The sequence below is a fragment of the Lactuca serriola genome, chromosome 6 (assembly GCF_051521515.1).
Source record: "Lactuca serriola cultivar US96UC23 chromosome 6, Lser_US96UC23_V15, whole genome shotgun sequence".
Classification (NCBI taxonomy): domain Eukaryota; kingdom Viridiplantae; phylum Streptophyta; class Magnoliopsida; order Asterales; family Asteraceae; genus Lactuca; species Lactuca serriola.
In genome coordinates, this window is record NC_136413.1 from 19,855,471 (window position 1) to 19,878,830 (window position 23,360).

Below are 23,360 nucleotides of genomic sequence, written 5' to 3' on the forward strand. Positions count from 1 at the left end.
GGTTTTGAACCCCAAATCTGATGATGGTAATTATTCGATGACAGTTATATTATTCATGGGTGAGTTTGATGTTAAAACTTCCATTATTTATTGTATCAACTCTAATTTGGTTTTGGCGGTGTTTAGGTTGAGATGTTCAGCTTCAAGCTCCATTAAAGGAAGAAAACTTCATAAACCTTGAGTTGGAAAGCTTTTGATGATTGAACTAATGATTTAAATAAATCTCATATGATCTAGAGTATTGCTTATGCATTAGTAGCCACGTAATGAATCAACTGAGGCAACGTCTAATAGATCTAGTTTTGGAAGGCTTTTCATGGTTGCAATCTTCAATTTGATTCCATGGATTCCAATGATTAAGCTTAATGCCTTCTTAATAATTTATGAAAAGTTATATATGGATTGTGATCTTGAATGATTCATTGTTGTTGGATTGGTCATTCGAAGCTTTTGAGGCAACTCTAATAGATCTAGTTTTAGAAGGCTTTTCACGGATGCGGTCTCCAATTCTATTCCATGGATTCCAATGATTTTGCTTCATGCCTTCCTAATAATTGATGAAAAAAGTTATATATGGATTATGATCTTGAATGAGTCATTGGTCATTAGAAGCTTTTAAGACCCTTGTTTGTGATGTGATCTTCATAAAAACATCCATAAAGCTTATTTGATCTCTAAAGGTCTTAATGAATAAGTCGTGAAGGTATTAAGACTTACATGAGTAAACGTGATGTTAAAACACTTATTTAGGCGATTAATACACTTTGGTAAAGATTGGTAAAGAACATAATCAAGATAGCAAAGTATGATGCATTAAACGGAGTTTTTAGGACAAAATGTGTACGCAACATCCATTACACAACTGTATTTTGGCAAGGAAACACATTACACAACCCGTGTAATGTTTTGAGATGGAAAAAATATCATTTGGATTTTGGTTCATTTGTTTTGCATTTTGTTTCATTTAACACTCTCATATAAGGTGTATTAGATGATTAAAATATAAAAAGGAGTTTGTAAGAAGTCCAGGGGTATTTTGGTCCTTTTTATAACCAAATGTTGGTAATGTTTATAGGTTATTGATGTTCAATTTATACAGTACATAGTTTTAAATTTATAATCCTAACCTACTTAACTAACTAATTTCACTTAGGCAGTATACATAGTCAAATTTATATAAAAGTTTAGGTAAGCTGGGGTATCGAACACACACAACAGATTTAACTAATAAAATAATTACTAAAAATTAATCTAAAAATGATAAATAAAATGGGGGTTTTATCTGATTTTGCAAGTTCATATTAACTTAAAACTAAACACTCATCTAAAAACAATTATAAACAAGATTAAGAGGACACTTCCCTTTAGCTTCGATTCCTGCTTTTTCCTATGTGTAGTTTCTAAGTATGGATTTATTCGGTTGGTTACCAATATAATATAATTAGCAGTATTTATCTGATCTCCTAATATTTTCACAAATTCATGAACTACTATGTAATGATCATACATAAGCAAACACAAACTTGATTATTAAGGATAATTAGGCTATGTGAGATATATTTATGATCAAGATGAATTACTAAACACAATTATGATCAAACTGTGTTCTCTAACACAACTAAAGTTGTTACCTTTATTACTTAATCTAAGATGTGATTAATCTCAACTATAGCAATTTTATGGCCATAACCTACTAGGTAAACAAATTCATACAATTTAAATGGTCATTAAACTACACTTAACTTGACTCAAAGCAACAAAAATGCGAACTTTAACTGTAACATCCCAAAAATCGAGACCAAAATTTTTTGTTTTGATTATATTGCTTAAAATTTTTGTTTGAGGAAAACATCACTGATATCTTAATAATTCATAGACCATAGTTACATGTCTCAAAACCATGTCATAAATTAGTAATAATGTCAGAGTACAATCCCAGAAATCTCAAATGCGGAATCATGTGTGTGCGATGCACTGCTACCTTGCTGACTCCTTCCCCTTCGACGAGGAGCTACCTGAAACCAAAACTGAAAACCGTAAGTACAAAGCTTAGTGAGTTCCCCCATCATACCACATACCATACAATCATACATACCGCCGATCAATTTTAGGGTGCCTGACCTACCCATGTCAAGCCATTTTGGGGTGCTGACCTACCCATGTCAAGCCATTATGGGGTGCCTGCCTACCCTCCGGTCTATCTCAACCGGCCACGACGATTGTTTCACCCCTACCACTATCACATAATAACATATCATAATCATGATGTCAAACATATATGGGGTGTCCGACCTACCCTTCGGTCCTAATGACTGAATCGAGGATTATTGCCCTCCTGCTACCACTATCGCATATAACATATCATACTGGCACATAACACACATCAGGTAGTAGAAAACCTAGACAATTATCACAAAGACAATCATCTAAAGACATTCCCTACCAGTGGGCCGTCATTGTGCCTATAGACCCACCTCTACTAGAAGGTAACTCACATCGATGTCGTGTAGTGTCTGCGCTGTCCTCAGTATGGAAATCAACTCTTCTCAACTTCTCAATCCCTACACAACAACCTTTCTAAATTACCATTTCATATTTATAACCCTCACAAGGGTCAACTCAAGTCTAAGTCAAAGTCAAAGTCAAAACACTGGTCAAAGTTAACATCTGGTTGACTAGACTCGCCGAGTTGGTCCACCAACTCGTCGAGTCCCCACGTCCTCAAAGTGCTACAACCCCGTCCCTACTCGTCGAGTCTAGAAAGAGCTTGACGATTTCGCCTTCAACAAAACATCGGGACCTTCTTCAACTGACTCGCCGAGTTCATCCTTAAACTCGTTGAGTTCATCTTCATCCGTATGAAGGTGTTTAGTCTATGACTCGCCGAGTTCTCCTTGAACTCGTCGAGTCCGTCTTCATGTGGTTGGGACATTGCCTTGAACTCGCCGAGTTCCTCCTTGAACTCGTCGAGTCCTTTGATCTTCAAGTCCATAACAAACCCCAACAGGTTGAGTTTTCCTTCAACTTTTAACAACCCAATTTTACAAAGAAAATTTTTCATTTTTAGTTAATCAAAGCCAATATCATAAATCATAAGTTCTCAAAACATTTGTTTTCAAATCAACATTCATTACATCATTGTTTTCCCTTTTTAAAACATCATAGGGTCCCAAACACACAAAAAAGAGAGATAGAGTGCACGCCACATCATCACGCCTTGCCCTTGCCCTTGGGCTCAGAAGTACCTGAAACAAATCAACAACCTGTAAGCGAAATTCTTAGTGAGTTTCCCAGAGCATACCACACACATTCACGTACACATATCTTGATAGCTAATAAGCTATAATCATGCCATAGAAACCATGCAATATGATTCAGCAAGAATGTCATAGGCTACCCCACATGGTCTTTACCTAGGACTGTCATGGGCTACCCCACATGGCCTTACATCCAATGTCATGGGCTACCCCACATGGTCTTTACCTAGGAATGTCATGGGCTACCCCACATGGTCTTATATCCAATGCCACAGGCTCCCCCTGAGGTCTTCCATACCAACATAATATCACATGACATATCAATTCATAAATGAATAACACACATATAACATGTTCACATAATGGGCCGGCCTGGTGCCGTAGACCCATAGGTATGCTGAGAAGACTCACCTCCATCCGATGAATACGAATACTGCCCTCCTAATAATTCGCAACCTACCGAGCTGAATAATAACAATAATAATATAATCAATGATAGGACCTTAAATTACCCAAGGAAAGGCCTAACCTTTAAACTCTACCCCAAGGCCCAATTACCCTTTTCTTGCAAATGGGCCCCAAAGTCCAAGTCCAATATCCTTAATGGGCTCCTTGGCCCAATAAGGCCCAAACGATAAGTCCACGACCCAAACAGATGAAAAGGCCTCTATTTCACATAATCCAATCAAGCCCAACAACCAAATGAGGCCCAAAGGCCCAAAAGGGAGTGATGAGGGGAGGTAGTGATGGGTGGTGCCTGGAAGCCTTATCCGGTTAGTGGCATAAAAGGGAGAACCACGGTGGTTCTCGGTGGTTACACTACAACAACACCAACCTTAGTGATGTTGTTTCTTGGTAGTGCAGGAAGAGGCTACAGGTGGTGGAGGAAAGAGCTCCGGCAGAAACAGTAGGGTGGGGATGGTGGTTTCCTGTGGGGAAGGAGGTGGTGGCAGCGGTGATGCTATGGTGGAGTAATGGTGGAGAAAATGGGAGGAGGGTAAGGGAGGTTTAATGGATTTTAAAGAGAGAGAGAGAGAGAGAGAGAGAGAGGGGGGGGAGAAGGAGAGAGAGAGAGAGAGAGAGAAAGAAAGAAAGATAGAGAGAGGATAATTTTTATTAATAAAACTTTATATTAAATAGAAAAAAAGACATAGAAAATGTATCAGAAGGGTATTTTGTCTTTTTAATTTTATGAGGGGCCAAAACCACAAAAAAAAAAAAAAAAAAAAAAAGTAGCTCAAAAGGACCATTAATCCAAAAAAGTCGGGGTTTGGACCAAAACCCCAAAAAAAATGCGTATCCCAGGGACCATTTTTGCAATTTTGTCAATAAAAAATACCCTCACCCTCTCACTCTTTCTTCAGATCCTATCTCCTCCTTGCCCCTCTATTTCCCTTCACTAGAGAATACCACCCCACCACTACCTCTGGCCACACCTCCATCATTGATATATTTAAAAAAACATATATTTGTAAAGATTTCAAATATATTGTTGTATTCTGTGCAACGTGCGGGTATTCACTTAGTATCTATATCTATCTATATATACTTATAAAGGAAGCGTTTTTCGATTCACCACATTAATTTAAAACTCCCATTCCTTTTTAATTTCTTTCTAATAATGATTATAAGTTAGTTAATAAGGTTAAATAAATATATAACCTAAAATGTATTCATATATAAGCTAAATTTCAATATTAAAATAATATCTTTACTTTTACTTATAAAGTTATGTCTTTAACTTTTAATATATTATACTTAATTTATTAGTTTTAAAATGTTGTTGTATGTAAACCATTATCATTTTAAAGCTACAACTTTTGAAAAGTTTGGATAATATACTTAAATTGTTAATTTAAATATAACATTATAGGATCAACTTAAATATAAATTTTAGTTGAATTTAAAAACCCAAAGAATATTTTTTAATAGTTAAAAGTGATAAATTGTAGTGTTGTTCTAATAATGATTATAAGTTGGTTAATAAGGTTAAACAAATATCAAAACTAAAGTGTAATCATAAATAAACTAAATTTCAATATTAAAATAATATCTTTACTTGTACTTATAAAGTTATCTCTTTAACTTTTAACATATTATAATTAACTTCTTAGACTTAATATGTTGTTGTATGTAAACCAATATCAATTTAAAGCTACAACTTTTTAATAGTTTGGATAAAATAATTAACTTGCTAATTTAAATATAACATTACATTATCAACTTAAATATAAATTTCAGTTCCACTTAAAAAAACCAAAAAATATTTTATGAATAGTTAAAATCGATAAATTATAATCTCATTTTAACTAAAATATTTCCTTAAGATATTTTTATAACCATTAAAAGTTTTCAAATAAGTAGCTTAAAATAACTTGCAAAAATAGTTTAAAATAATTCTATACAAATGATTATATTATTGCCTTTATAAACAAAAAAATAATGTTTGATGTTTTAAATAATTACAATGATAGAAATTAAAACATTAAGCTAATAAATTTTAAAAAAATAATTAACAATAACAATTATAAATAACATTAAACCATATATTATTTTTTATTTTCATTCATTAGTAATCCGCGGGTAGAAGTCATTCAAACGATTGAGATTATTCAATTATATATATATATATATATATATATATATATATATATATATATATTATCACATAATTCTAAACAATCAATATATTATATCAACTTAGTATACGAGTTATTATACCAAATTTAACAATAACATTATTGGTATATTTATGAAAATATATATATTTGTAAAGATTTCAACTATATAGGTGTTTTTGCACAACGTGCGGGCATTCGCTTACTATACTTATAAAGGAAACATTTTTTTTCTTTCAACATATTCATTTGAAATTCCGATGACTTTTCAATTTCTTTCTAATAAGGATTATAAGTTATGTTTAACTTAAAGTGTAATCATATATAAACTAAATTTCAATATTAAATAATATATACTTCTACATATAAAGTTTTTTCTTTAACTTTTAACATATTATACTTAATTTACTAGTTTTAATATGTTGTTGTATGTAACCATTATCATTTTAAAGCTACTACTTTTAAACAGTTTGAATAAAATACTTAAATTGTTAATTTTAAATATAACAATACATGGTCAACTTAAATATAAATTTCAGCTTAACTTAAAAAACCTAAAGAATATTTTCTAAATAGTTAAAAGTGATAAATTATAGTGTTAAATGCACAAACTAAACTGTAATCTCAAATTAACTAAAATGTTTCCTAAAGATATTTTTATAATCATTAAAAGTTTTCATATAACTAGCTTAAAATAACTTACAATTACAATAGTTAAAAATAACACTCTTTAAATGATTATATTGTTAGCTTTAAAAACAAAAGCAATGTTTGATGTTACAAATAATTATAATGATAGAAATTAAAACGTTAAGCAAATAAATTTTAAAAATTAATTAACAATAACAACTATAAATAACGTTAAACCATATATTATATTTAATTTTGTTCATGAGTAGCCTGCAGATAGAGGTTATTCAAACGATTAAGATTATGCACTTTTAATAGATGTATATATTATCATATAATTTGAAATAAACGATATATTATACAACTTAGTATACGATTTATTATATCAAATTTAACAATAAGATTGTTATATTTAAGAAAACATATATTTTAAAAAGATTTCAACTATATATATATATATATATATATATATATATATCATACTATACTATAAAAGAAACATTTTCTTTCACCACATTTATTTGAAACTCCCATGCATTTTTCCTTTCACCACATTCATTTGAAATTCCTATGACTTTTCTATTTCTTTTTAATAATGATTATAAATTGGTTAATAAAGTTAAATAAATATCAAACCTAAAGTGTAGTCATATATAAACTAAATTTCAATATTAAAAAATATCTTTACTTCTACATATAAAGTTATGTTTTTTTTTATTATTTTTTTTAACTTTTTACATAATATACTTAATTTATTATTTTTAATATATTGTTAGATGTAAACCATTATCATAATAAAGCTATAAATTTGAACAATTTGTATAAAATACTTAAACAACCCAAAAAATATATTGTGATTAAAAGTGATAAATTATAGTGTCTTTCTAATAATGATTATCATTTGGTTAATAAGTCTAAATAAATATCAAACCCAAAGTGTAACCATAAATAAACTAAATTTCAATATTAAAATAATATCTTATTTCTACTTATAAAGTTATGACGTTAACTTTTAACATATTATACTTAATTTATTAAATTTAATATGTTATTGTATGTAACTCATTATCAATTTAAAACTACAACTTTTTAACAGTTTGGACAAAATGCTTAAATTGTTAACTTAAATATAACACTACAATGTCAACTTAAATATAAATTTCAGTTCCACTTAAAAAACCCAATAAATATTTTGCAAATAGTTAAAAGTGATAAATTATAATGCTAAATGCAAAAACTAAATTGTAATCTTATTTTAACAAAAATATTTCCTAAAGATATTTTATATTCGTTAAAAGTTTTCAAATAAGTAGCTTAAAATAACTTATAAGAACAATAGTTAAAAATAACTCTATATAAATGATTATATTGTTACCTTTAAAATCAAAAAATAATGTTTGATGTTTTAAATAATTATTATGATAGAAATTAAAATGTTAAACAAATAATTTTTAAAAAATTAATTAACAATTACAACAACTATAAATAACATTAAACTATATATTATATTTAATTTTAATCATGAATAACTCGTAGATAGAAGTCATTCAAACGATTGAGATTATGCAATTATAATATATGTATATATTATCATATAATTTAAAATAGTCAATATATTATATCAATTTAGTATACAAATTATTATATCAAATTTAACAACAATGTTATTGTTATATTTAAAAAAAACATATATTTGTAAAGATTTCAACTATATAGGTCTTTCTGCACAACGATGGGCATTCGCCTAGTATACTTATAAAGGAAATATTTTTCCTTTCACCACAATTATTTAAAAACTCCCATTACTTTTCATTTTCTTTATAATAATGATTATAAGTTGGTTAATAAGGTTGAATAAATATATAACCTAAAGTGTAATCATACTATAAATAATTATATTGTTACTTTTAAAAACAAAAAACAATGTTTGATGTTTTAAATAATTATAATGATAGAAGTTAAACCGTTAAGCTAATAAATTTTAAAAAGTTAATTAACAATAACAACAACTATAAATAACATTAAACCATATATTATTTTTTATTTTTATTCATTACTAACCTGCAAGTAGAGGTTATTCAAACGATTAAGATAATCCAGTTTTAATAGATGTATATATTATCATATAATTCGAAATAATCAATATATTATATCAACTTAGTATACGAATTATTATATCAAATTTAACAACAACATTATTATTATATTTAAGAAAACATATATTTGTAAAGATTTCAACTAATAAAAGAAACATTTTTTTTTCTTCAACCACATTCATTTAAATCCCCCAACTTGTCAACTTCTTTTTAAATTAATACATTAAATCCAATATTATTGTAATTTCAATATTAATGTTTTATTCTCAATATAATATACTTAGTTTGTTAATCCAAATATGATTTTAAAATTATAATTTTATAATATATTCAACTTATAAAAGAGATATTTTTTCTTCAACCACATTAATTTGAAACCCTCCACCTGTCAACTTCTTTTTAAATTAATTCATTAAATCCAATATTATTGTAATCTCAATATTATTGCTTTATTCTCAGTATAATATATTTAGTTGTTAATCTAAGTATGATTTTAAATTTTAAATTTTATAATATATTCAAAACCTATTTTTTTAAATGATTAAAAAGTTTAAATGGAAGATCTAAATCAAATTACAAACAACAAAAAAGTAGTTAAAATTTACTTTTGATAATAATAATATTTTCCTCAAAGTAAATAGTCTAAAATAAATAAAAAAATATTAAAAGTTTAAATAAAATATTAAATATAAAACATGTATCGAAAGATAATTTTTAAATTCATTAAAAATAAAATATGTCTATCTAAATTGTGTTTATTTTTATTTTCATGGGTAGCAGTTATTGAGATAATGCGATTTTAAATAGAAAAATATGAGATCTATTATTTGATACTCATAAATTCATTACGAAAGTAATTTCGTACAATTGTTTTTGATAATGCTTATCATTTATTTAAAATACTTAGAATACTTTATAAAAAATTAGTTTAAAAATTATTAATTTAAACTTACTAACAAGTATATATTTCTTTTAATAACATATATTTATCAATATTTTAATTATAACCGCGCAACGCGCAGAATATCGCCTGGTCTATATATCTCCCTAATCTAATAAATGAATAAGTTTATTTTCTTAATGACAAATGTCACAATATTAGAAATCTTCATTAATATTATATGTCACCCGCATGTCAACCTATCAATTCTTCATTTTCAATTTTAAATTTTAAATTTCTCACTCTAATTATATTAAATAAATATTTGATTCTTCATTTCAAATTTCAAATTTAAATTTCACACTCCAATTACATTAAATTAAAATCTATATGGTGATATAATTTCATGTATTTGTTTAAATCAACGATTATGATTTTATATAACTAAAAAATATATTTTAATTAATAATATATTTAAAATAATTTATTTGAAATAATTGATTAATAATTTTAAGATTTTACTATGAAAGTTTAATTATTTTACAACTGTGGTTCTCACGGGTTATAAACTAGTATATTTATAAAGGAAGCATTTTCCTTTTACCACATTCATTTGAAACTCTCATGCATTTTTCATTTCACCACATTCATTTGAAACTCCCATGACTTTTCAATTTCTTTCTAATAATGATTATAACTTGGTTAATAAGGTTTAATAAATATAAAACATAAATTGTAATCATATATAAACTAAATTTCAATATTAAAAAATATATTTTTACTTCTACTTATAAAATTATGTTTTTAACTTTTAACATATTTTGCTTAATTTATTACTTTTAATATATTGTGGGATGTAAACCATTACCATTTTAAAACTACAACTTTTGACCAATTTGTATAAAATACTTAAATTATTAATTTAAATATAACATTACAGGGTCAAATTAAATATAAATTTTAGTTGAACTTAAACAACCCAAAAAATATTTTGTAAATAGTTAAAAGTAATAAATTGTAGAGTCTTTCTAATAATGATTATAAGTTGGTTAATAAGGTTAAATAAATATCAAACCTAAAGTGTAATCATAAATAAACTAAATTTCAATATTAAAATAATATATTTACTTCTATTTATAAAGTTGGGAAAATGACACAAATTCCCAACAAACTTTCTAGGGTTGGTTCAATTAGTCCCTAAAGTATTTTCGTTGTTTTATGAGGGAACGAATTCATTTTTTCCAGGTCGATTATGTCCATTTGGACAAAATGAGGGGGTCATCTGGTTACCCCTTTGACTTGTTGACCAAATACCCGGTACTATTCATTTTCTCCTCTTTTGCTTTCTTCACCTTTTTCCCCTGTCTGATCTCCACTTAATCTTCATCGATAATTTTTCACACTCTCCAAAAGCTTTCTCTCTCCCATCACTATACACATAGTCTTTTAAAACAAACCAAATTCTCATTTCACACACAATTAAAGAAACACTATAATTTGACTATTTGGCTTTATCATCATCGGCAAATGAAGAAGATGTTAACTTGGCAACAGTTCTACACCATGAAGATAAAAATCATTATGTAGAAAGATAAAGAAAGAAGCATCTTCACCATCTGGACAGATGGAACACATTGTTTGACTTTAAAAGTCAAAATCTAAGGAAAACGATTCCAGTTTGCAAATCAATTGCAGATCATAACCAATACGATCAATTCTGATTCCGAGATTGGAAGTAACAGTCCTAACTGCGAAATAAATAACGAAACGCATTGATTGCGAGATCGAAACATGCGAGTTCGTAAACTGAAATTACGATCGCAATGAGTTGGTTGCAGTAACTCTGAATCCGAATCAAAATTACTTCCGATTCCGAAACCGATTCCTTAACTCCGATTCCGGTGAATGATTCCCGAACAACCTTATTCCGATTGCGAATTTAGAATTTGGGCCTTCCGATTTAGACTGAAATTCCATTTTACAAGCTTTACGATTTGGTCGATGGTGTTCAGGTGTCGGCGCTTGTGGCAGAGAAGATGATGTTGAATCTGATCAAGTTACCAGATCCTTTCAATATCCTCCTTCTATGAATCACAAAATTTTAGGAATGAAATCATATACAAAGGTTTGACGTGCAACCATTGCTGTCTAATGGAAATCGATATTGAGAAAGTCAAAATGTGATTTTGACTTTTAAATGGAAAAGAGCTGATGTGGCTACTGAAACTTGCTATAATAGGTTAGAGGGACTAAAAAAAACAGGTTGCTTCTAACCTTATGCCTCTTAGGGACTTAAAAGGACAACCATACAAAGTTCGTTGGACATTTGTGTCATTTCCCCTTATAAATTTATGTCTTTAACTTTTAACATATTATACTTAAATTATTAGATTTAGTATGTTCTTGTATGTAAACTATTATCAGTTTAAAGCTATAACTTTTGAACAGTTTGGACAAAATATTTAAACTGTTAATTTAAATATAACATTATAGTGTCAACTTAAATATAAATTTCATTCCACTTAAAAAACCCAAAAAATATTTTGTAAATAGTTAAAAGTGATAAATTGTAGTGCTAAATGTAAAAACTAAATTTTAGTCTCAATTTAACTAAAATATTTCCTAAAGATATTTTTATAATCGTCAAAAGTTTTCAAGTAAGTAGCTTAAAATAACTTACAATAACAATAGTTAAAAATAACTCTATATAAATGATTATATTGTTACCTTTAAAATAAAAAAACAATGTTTGATGTTTTAAATAATGATAATGATAGAAAATAAGAAGTTATGCAAATATTTTTTTAAAAAACTAATTAACAATAACAACAACTATAAATAACATTAAATCATATATTATATTTAATTTTATTCATTAGTAACTTGCGGGAAGAAGTCATTCAAACAATTGAGATTATGCAGTTATAATCGATGTATATATTATCATATAATTCAAAATAATCAATATATTATATCAATTTAGCATACGAATTATTATATCAAATTTAACAATAACACTATTGTTATATTTAAAAAAAACATATATTTGTAAAGATTTCCACTATATAGGTGTTTCTGCGCAACGTACGGACGTTCGTCTAGTATACTTATAAATGAAACATTTTTTCCTTTCACCACATTATTTGAAACTCCCATGACTTTTCAATTTCTTTCTAATAAAGATTATAAGTTGGTTAATAATGTTAAATAAATATCAAACCTATAATGTAATCATATATAAACTAAATTTCAATATTAAAATAATATCTTTACTTCTACTTCTAAAGTTATGTTTTTTAACTTTTAACATATTATACTTAAGTTATTAGTTTTAACATATTGTTGGATGTAAACCATTATCATTTTAAAGATACAATTTTGGAACAATTTGTATAAAATACTTAAATTATTAATTTAAATATAACATTAAATGGTCAACTTAAATATAAATTTTAGTTCAACTTAAACAACCAAAATAACATTTTGAAAATAGTTAAAAGTGATAAATTATAGTGTTTTTTTTTAATAAAGGTTATAAGTTGGTTAATAAGGTTAAATAAATATCAAATCTAAAGTTTAATCATTAATAAACTAAATTTCAATATTAAAGTAATATCTTTACTTCTGTATTTAATTTTTAACGTATTATACTGAATTTATTATACCTAATATGTTGTTTTATGCAAATCATTATCAGTTTAAAGCTACAACTTTTGAAAAGTTTGGACAAAATACTTAAATCATTAATTTAAATATAACATTATAGTGTCAACTTAATTCTAAATTTTAGTTCCACGTAAAAAAACCCAAAGAGTATTCTGTGAATAGTTAAAAGTGATAAATTGTAGTGTTAAATGCAAAAAACTAAATTGTAATCTCAATTTAACTAAAATAATTCCTAAAGATATTTTTATAATCGTTAAAAATTTTCAAATAAGTAGCCTAAACTAACTTACAATAACAATAGTTAAAAATAACTCTATATAAATGATTATATTGTTACATTTAAAAATAAAAAAAAAACTATATTTAATGTTTTAAATAATTACAATGATACAAATTAAAACGTTAAGCAAATAAATTTCTAAATTTCAATTAACAATAACAACAACTATAAATAACATTAAACCATATATTATATTTAATTTTATTCATCAGTAAGCCGCGGGTAGCGGTCATTAAAACGATTGAGATTATGCAGTTTTAATAGATATATATATTAACATATAATTCAAAATAATCAATATATTATATAACTTAGTATACGAACTATTATATCAAATTTTACAACAACGTTATTGTTATATTTAAGAAAACATATACTTGGAAATATTTCAACTATATAGGTTTTTCTGCGCAACGCGTGAGCATTCGTCTGGTATACTTATAAAAGAGGCAATTTTATTTGCGCCACAAGCATTTGAAACCTCCATGACGTTTCAACTTCTTTCTAATAATTATTATAATTTAGTTAATAATGTTAAATTAATGCAAAAACTAAATTCGAATTATAAATTAACTACACTAAAATATTAAAATATCATATTTTACTTATATTTATAAAATTATGATTTTAACTTTTTAACATATTGTGACAACCCGAAATTTCTAGCTTGTGTAAACATTCAAATCTATCAGTGTTAGACTCGTTTTGCTTCCAGTTATCACTATTTAGAACCTATTTTGAGTATTCAAACCCTAGTGCATCAAAGGAATCAGTTTTTGGGAGTGCCGGTATAAGTTCTTATTCACCTAGCAACCGTAAACCTCCTGAAAAAGGAGTTTATGGTCGAGACATTGAGTTTACGGTTAGGGTGACCGTAAACTCCTTCCTATATATATATATGGTGGATGATCATTTCAGTTATTCTTTTCCCTTTTCAAGTCTAGAAGCTGATTTCTGTCTCAAAAATCATAAAATTTTTGCTTCCAAATCTTCAAACAAGTAAGTGATTCCTTCCGTTGGGTGTTAATCCTTCCTATATCCATGATTCACTCTTCATTCATCCATGGATTTCATCTTTTTATTTAGATCTTCAAGAATCCTGAAGAACAACTTAGTCTTTTGGACCGAAAACACCTTTCTTTGCCTTCAAATCATAAGTATCATCCTCTTATACTTATATCTAGTTACAATTCTTGTGTTTGGGATTGAAATCGTCACTTTTACATGAGCAAAAGGTGTTTACGGTCTAGTGTATCTCCTTAGACCGTAAACCCTATGACCGTAAGGTCATTAGACCATAAACACATAGGACCGTGAACCTATGGGACCGTAAACCTATTAAACCGTAAACACATAGGACCATGAATCACTTGGACCATAAACTCCTTAGGGTGGCCATACACCCTTAGTATGCAATCACATGTGATTGTAGCACTTAAATCTAAGTGTATCCTATGTCCTAAGGTGTTTCCTTTCATGATTAGTTGTATAAACAATAATTATATGCTTATATGTATCATTATATGATAAATAGGATCCGTGTGTGCTAAAGTCTTCACTTGGCACTTAGCATCCTATACCACTCGTACATCCAAACCACTCACTACAGGTGAGTTCATACCCCTTAATCTACCTTTTAAATGATTTTAAATGCTTTTAGGGGGGGGGATACAAGTAGAAAACATATAGTTATATAATCAATCACATGTGATTTATAACTGTGTTTCAAACAAAGGATTTCTTATACTTTAACTGTGTTTCAAACAAAGGATTTCTTATACTTTAAATTGTCTTGTCAATCAAACTGCTTTTAAATCGTTTTATAAACTGACATCAAGTCATAATTATTTATTAATTAAACTCTTCAAATGTTTTACAAAACTTCTTTTTGAACTTATATATTGTCAAAAGCATGTCTATATATGTATAGTTATATAAGTAATGTTTAATGCACTTAGGATTGATAACTCGCTTTATTTCCTTTTCCTTGTTTGGATGTGGCCTTAGGGTATCAATTATTTGTCTGAATGTCATCTAAATATTAGTTATATATTATGTATACATATGTAGATATAAAAGTACTATCAATTAGTCAGTACCTTTGAGTAGCAAAGGCATACCTTCATTCATTCAAACTACAGAAATTATCAATAAACTATAATAGGTATAGTTTACGAGAATACTATCATATACAAATACTATAACGAGAAACAATACTTACTATAAAGAGAAACAAATAGAGAATACTATAATGAGAAACAATACTTACTATAAAGAGAAACATATGGAGATTATTATAACGAGAAACAATACTTACTATAAAGAGAAACAGATAGAGAATACTATGACGAGAAACAATACATACTATACATTATACAAGAGAACATACTATGATGAGAAACAAATAGAACATACTATGATGAGAAACAAAGAGAACATACTACATACTAGACAGATAGAACATAAATTACACTAGTACATACAATACATATACAAGAATACTATAACATAAATGTGATCCACGATTTCGGGGCATGGCAACACCTGCCATGGCGCGTTTTGTATCCAGAGTCTCCTGGAGGGAGAGCGTGAATTTGTGTATAGATCTATACTGGATTGACTATCCTACACCTTGCTGTTCGCTATAGTGGGATTTGCAAGTCTACGGGTGCCAAATAGATCTATACTTGATTGGCTATCCTACACCTTGTTGTTCGCTACAGTGGGACTTGCAAGTATATGGGTGCCAAATGTCATTTCTTCCGACGTCTTTCATCGTTGTGCTTTTAGTCGATAGTATGGTGCAATCATATCACATTATACCTTAATTAACAACCGATTTAAGGTAGTTAGTACAGCAGTAGTTACCATAATACAATACTATAGTACTTTATCATTTTCCCTTTTGCATTCACATTGTGATCTTCTCACATAAACGGTAATGTAAAAACTATATTTTTGGTTAATGATAGTCACACTTGGGAAAATATACACTTTTACAAGAAACAAACATACAAAACATTTGATGCCTTGGTAGAAGGCTACATTTAGTAGAAAATATAGGATTTTCTAGGAGATACAAACTTATACATCAAACATTTACATTGAACATTTACAAACATTTTCAGTAAACTTATACAAACAATGACACTAAATACTTATGAACTCACCAGCTTTAAATCTAATCGACTCTTTCAAAATAACTTATATTCTCAGGTCATCAGTAGACAGGTACAGTCGACCAGGTTTTGAGAAGACGAAGCATGTTCAAGACTCGTTTTTGTTTTAATTACTTATTTTGGTGTCTTATTACTACGAATGAACACACTTGTATCAAATTATTCTATTAATGCAATGGATGACGTTGTTGCTTGCTTACTACTTTGCATTGGTATGATACTGTACATGACGTCCTCCGCCCCCGAACGTTTCCGCCGTTCCGGTTTTGGGGTGTGACAGATTGGTATCATATCATTGTTTATAGTGAATTGAGTATATCAACCCATAAAAGATATACAAACTATAAACACATAGAGATTAAAATACTCTAACCAAGAGTTTATACTTTTAAGTACTAAAATACTTAACTAAAAGTATACATAATTACATACCTACATACTTACTATAGAACAGTGTCATACTAGAACATAACAAAAGTATTTAATTGATGGACACAACAGTCAAACCTTGGCAGTTATGTAATTGTATCTGGGATAATAATAGCCTGATCAACTATATTTATTTGAGATATGGTGAACGTGTGTCGGGGAGCGATTGGGGTGTTGCAACAAATCTAAAACTTACCAAATTATACATCTTCATATACAGAAGAACATGAGAACAAAACATAAATTAAAATACTATAGGAGTGTTTTAGACTCAATTCATTCAAAGAACAAAATTATTAGGAGTAGTAGTAAGTTTCCCTTATAGAAACTTTTTTTTTGTTTATCACTTCATTTAAGAATTGTTAGATAAATTTCTTAACCTCATTTCTTGTCTAGATAAATGGTTGAATTCCACCTCCCCGGTGACCCTTACTTTCTCGGCCAAGAGAATGGAGGAGGGTTGAACGCAAAACCAAAAGAAGAGCCTGAACTTCCCCTAGATGATGATCTGGCAGAAGATTTTCTAGAGGATCTTGATCCCGAGCCAGAAGTTAAGAATCTACCCCCCAGTGGTTCCAATACCAAATTCTAACCCTTGTCCGACTTTTCATGGCCCGATGCCTCCGTGGGTGGAAAGCTTGGAAACATGGAGCCAAGAGCAGAATCAACCCATGCCATTCAATGGTGACCAAACCTTTTATGAGCTGAGCGAAGGATGCTCAACAGACAGGGTCTTGCCAATCCTAGTCTACAGAGTTGCCCGAAATGAAATACAAGGCATGACAGCTCTCCATCGAATCACGGGAGTTAATGCCAATGCGAGAATGCAGACCATCCACACCATTCATTCTTGAAGATGCTCGTGAGAGGTCTAGGAGAGACCATGAGGCCCTGTAGCAAGAGCTTGCTGCGACTCGAGCCGAAGTCATATAGCTCCGAGTACGCCAAAGGGTGTACGAAAGACACCTACTTGATGTGGAGCATTAGCTGGCTGAACTAAGGGTTCATTCAAGGGATACCCATCACCAGTAGGAGATGCTCTACCTTCCTTCCTTTTGGGTTAGGGAATAGCCTTCCTAGCTATGATCTAAGTAGCACTTTCCTATGTAACTACCCCTGTACTGTATGTACTTTTTCGTGGGCCTTTGTTCTGTCAAAACTTTTTCTACTTCGGATATGTTGTAAGACCTACTCCAAGGTCAATTTTCTCAAGCTTATTACATCTTAAATATCAATGATATTGACAATCGGCTAATCCCTGTGACGATCCTTGTTCAAATACGTTCATTCTAATATCGTTAGAATTCTATCTAAATCTCACTCTCGTCAAATTATTGAACTATGGTAATTTAGCTCATGGATCACTTCCAATTCTTTTTCGAAAATTGGATCATGTTATCCACCAACCAGCGATAGCATAGTTCGGATGACAATCGTTTTGTGGCCATTCTATGAACTTACTTTTACTCTTTACCAGTACTACATCATAGGGATGTAGGTCAAACCATCGAGAACAATTTAACAAAACGAAAAATTTACATTTGCATTGATGATTAGAATACATCTAGGTTCAACCATAATCTCTCACGAACTCATTTTCTTATCGTATAATAGAATCATGTCGTCATCCAGAAATAATTAGCCAAACGACGAAACCCCGATCCTGCATATAGATGCCGCTACTTTTCAAGCCGCGGTAACAGCTGCCATGACAACTGACCTAGCACAATTCAATGCTGGTGACGCAAACAAAGATGGAAACGATGTTGACAGTTCAAATTGTTGTAACAACCCGGGAAATCAACTAATGATAGTAGTCACAAACCCCCAAGGCAACAAATCTGAGAATTGGAAACGAAAGCGTCAAGCTAAAAATGAGCGCAAGCGATCTTAAAGACTTGCCATGCAACAACAACAAATGGCGACCCCTGCCACTTCAGCACCGACCAAACGATATGAAGGAACATTCCCGAAGTGTAACAAGTGTAACTTTCATCATAACGGAGTTTGTCGTGAATTGTAGTGCAACAATTGCAACAGAATGGGGCATACTGCTTGTGTCTGTAGAACGCCGGCACGAACCATCTTCCAAATCACTAGCATCGGAGTCAGCCCGACTTGCTATGGTTGCGGTGAAACCGGACACTATAAAAGGAATTGTCCAAAAGGAAGAACAACGAAAGCGCTCGTGTCCGCATAACTCCGACCTTGAACATCACTTCCACCACCGACGCTGGTACAAGCCAGATATGTCATATATGCGGTGAGATAGGATATCTCAAGAAGGATTGTCCAATAACAAAGAACTCTGGTGCAGACGGAAAGATACTAAGGATCACCGCCGCAGGAGAGACTACTCTGAACCCATGTTGAAATACTGGTACATTCCGTAGCGATAAAGTTAGACTTATGAAAACTTTTAAACTACTAGTGCAACTCGAATCATATCATTCTGCGAGATCCCATCGGTTCTAGGGACTCTCGTGCTACTTGTACTTGCTTTTTGCAGTATACCTTGTTAGCAGTAGCATTATCATAGTAGAAACTAAAGTACCGAAACTCTTTCATAAGTTACACCGTTGTGTTTTTGTAACACCTTTCTGAACTAGTCTAACGCCAGCTATTTCCGAGTAGTCTGACATTGTCATTCGACCTAAGTCAATTCGATCCTCACAGTCCACTTTTGTGCGAAAATTCTTTTCCCCGTAATCGACTTTCTAACAAGGCCGTCGTTTCAGAACCCCGAGGTACTCATGTGTAGAGTACCTTATGTTTTGTATCCTTCCCGAAGTATCCTCAGCAAACCACCCCGAAATAACAGTCGTACAATACATCAAGTTCAATCCGAAGACCCATACGGTTAATGTATCGCTGAGGAATGTATACGCAAGGGTGGTAAAGGTTCTGCAGGCTTATAATTGATGATTTCGCTTTAACTGCTTTTCCTTTTTTTGGATGTGAGCTTAGAGAAGAATCATTTATTCGACTGCCTTTTCAATCTTAATTATATATGACTCATATACACGAGGCTGTGATTGATGAACCAAGTATGAGTTCTATTATGAACTTCAGGACGGAGACTGCTCAAGACTACGAGTGATCGTACTGCCATGCGAATAAACTTAGAAACCAAACTAATACCCTTCCCGCCGATCGGGACAAGAGATGCAGATGGAACAAAAGTACCTATCCTTTTCCTTAATTCATGAGTAATCATACTTTCTTTTAGATCTTCACAACATCTAATCCACCACAAGGTTTTGACATCATAATCGGTATGAATTGGTTGAGTCTACATCGAGCCGACATCATGTTCTTTGAGAAAGCAATCCGTCTTAACCTCCCTAACAACGAAACTCTAGTTATCTACGGCGACAAGTCAAGTACGAACCTTCGCATCATTTCGTGTATTCAAGCTCAGAAGCGCTTACGAAAGGAATATCGTGCATTCCTTGTACACATCGTTGATACGAGCCAAGAAGTGAGAGACATTTGGAACATTCCAGAGGTACACAACTTTCCCAACATCTTTCCAGAAGAACTACCAGGACTACCACCATGGCGTCAAGTCGAGTTCCGAATAGACTTAGTCCCAGGGACAACCCAAATAGCCAAATCGCCAGTTATGAGTGCTAGAGGAGGATGTCCCAAAGACAACCTTCCGAACTCGTTATGGACACTATGAGTTTGTAGTGATGCCGTTCGGCTTAAGCAAGGCACTCGTTGTATTCATGGATCTAACGAATAGGGTGTACCGTCCTTACTTGGATCAGTTTGTCATTGCTTTCATCGATGACATACTTATGTACTCTCGTAGTAAGGAGGAGCATAGTCAACACCTACGAAGAGCTTTAGAAACATTACTATTGAAGAAGCTCTATGCGAAGTTCTCTAAGGGCGAGTTTTGGATTTGAAGAGTTGAGTTCTTGGGCCAAGCTATTTGCGAGAAGAGAATTCACGTGGACCCTCCGAAATCAAGGCCATTGAGAATTAGTCAGCTTCGAAGAAACCTACAGAATTTCGACAATTTATAGGTCTCGTTGGCTACAATCACAGGTTCATACAGGACTTCCCTAGCATCACGAAACCGCTTACTATGCTGACCCAGAAAAGAGTGGCCTTTGACTAGGAAGAGAAACAAGAGAAGGAAACCTTTGGAATTCCAGGTGGGAGACCGCTTCCTTTTGAAAGTATCACCCTGGAAGGGCTTGATATGCTTCGGAAAGCGTGAGAAGCTCAATCCAAGATATGTAGGGCCTTTCGAGATTCTTGCTAGAATAGGCCCTGTAGCTTACAAACTCAACCTACCTCGTGAACTTAATAACGTATATTCTACTTTCCGGCTCTCGAACTTGAAAAAGTGCCTATCCGACGAGACTCTTGTAATCCCACTCGACGAAATCGAGATCAACGAGAGCCTCAACTTCGTGGAAGAACCTGTAGAAATCATGGACCAAGAGGTCAAGCGAACGAAGCAAAGTCGTATCCCGATAGCGAAGGTTCGCTAGAATGCCATGCCAGGACCTGAATTCACTTGGGAGCGCGAGGATCAAATGAAACTGAAATATCCTCATCTTTTCGCTTACTTATTTGTATTCACTTAATTGCTTAAACTTTAATTTCGAGACAAAATTCTCTGTAACAAGGGGATGATGTGACAACCCCAAATTTCTAGCTTGTGTAAAAATTAAAATATATCAGTGTTAGACTCGTTTTGCTTCCAGTTATCACTATTTAGAACCTATTTTGAGTATTCCAACCCTAGTGCATCAAAGGAATCAGTATTTAGGAGTGTCAGTTTAAGTTCTTATTCACCTAGCAACCGTAAACCTCCTCAAAAAGGAGTTTACGGTCAAGGTGACCGTAAACTCCTCGCTATATATATATATATATATATATATATATATATATATATATATATATATATATATATATATATATATATATATATGGTGGATGATCATTTCAATCATTCTTTTCCGTTTTCAAGTCTAGAAGCTGATTTCAATGTAACATCCCGGAATTCAGGTTCAACCATTTAACCCTTCATTTTTTCCAAGTTGTCATATTAGGTCCCTTTGTGTTAAGTGCTAAGCTTGTTTGTACGCTGGGCGTACAAGGAGTATACTACGCGTACTCGCGCGCTTATTTTGTACGCGGTTCCATCCGGGTACACTGGGCGTACCTAAGGTTACGCCGGGCGTAACCGACCTAGATTCAAAACCCTAATATGACTTGAGGGCTATAAAAGGAATGAAATGGTCTTGTCCCTTAGCCACCATCTTTCAGAAAGAAACCCTAAGAGAGTATTTCCTTCGTTTTTAGCTTGGCGTGAGTGTTCAAAGCTTCAAAGTGTCATTCCAAGGTGGTGAAAGAGAAGAGGAGACCATTGTGGAAGCTAGAAGTTGGTGGACAAGTGTAGATCTGAGGACTACAAAGGTTGGAGCTTCTTCCTGAGGTAAAAAGTTCATATCTTTCCTTGTAGTTTGTGTGGTGTGCTTCTTGGACCAATTTCTAGGGTTTTTGGTCCCAAGATGGAGACTTTATGAGCAAATAGTCTCCATTGGCCTAGATCTATCATATTCCAGGACTATATGAGTTGTATGTTCATAAAAATGCAATCTTGGACGTGAATGTTGAGCCATGCATGAGATCTAGACTTTTGGAGGAGAAAGGAAAGGTGTTAGAAGGTGTGGGGAACCTTTATAGCCATGCAAAGGCTTAAAGGTTTCAACTTTATGGCTTAAGAGGTATTAAAATGGCCAGATCTGAAATGTGGAGTTATGTCTTAACCGTTTAAGACATTAAAGTGAGGAAGTAAGAAACTGGGATGTACGCTGGGCGTAAACCCAGTACGCGCCGCGTAGTGGGTCGCGTCCCCCGATTCTGGAGTGCAAGGGTACGCTCCGCGTACAAGAGCTTGTACGCCCCGTGTACTGCTTGCTGTTGACTTTTTGTTGACTTTTAGGGTTTTGGTCAACATGTGGACTTTTGAGTCAGGGAGAGGTAAAATGGTCTTTTACCCTGCTGTGGGATAGTGGAAAAGGGTGTAGCATAGCCTTGAAAGCCGTTAATAATTGGAATGATTATTTGTTGTGATTAGGCGGGGCTAGGTCGTCGTTTCGAGATTCAAAGATATCGAGCACATGAGATTCTAGACATCATACGAGGTGAGTCTTCTCACTATACTGTACCTGGAAGGGTACCTATGTGTGACCGGAAGGTCTGGTATGCTATGAGATATATGCGTTGCATGCTATGAGTCGTCTGTTTCGTATGCGCTATGTATGTTATATGTATGTTGTGTTTGATATGGGCCGGAAGG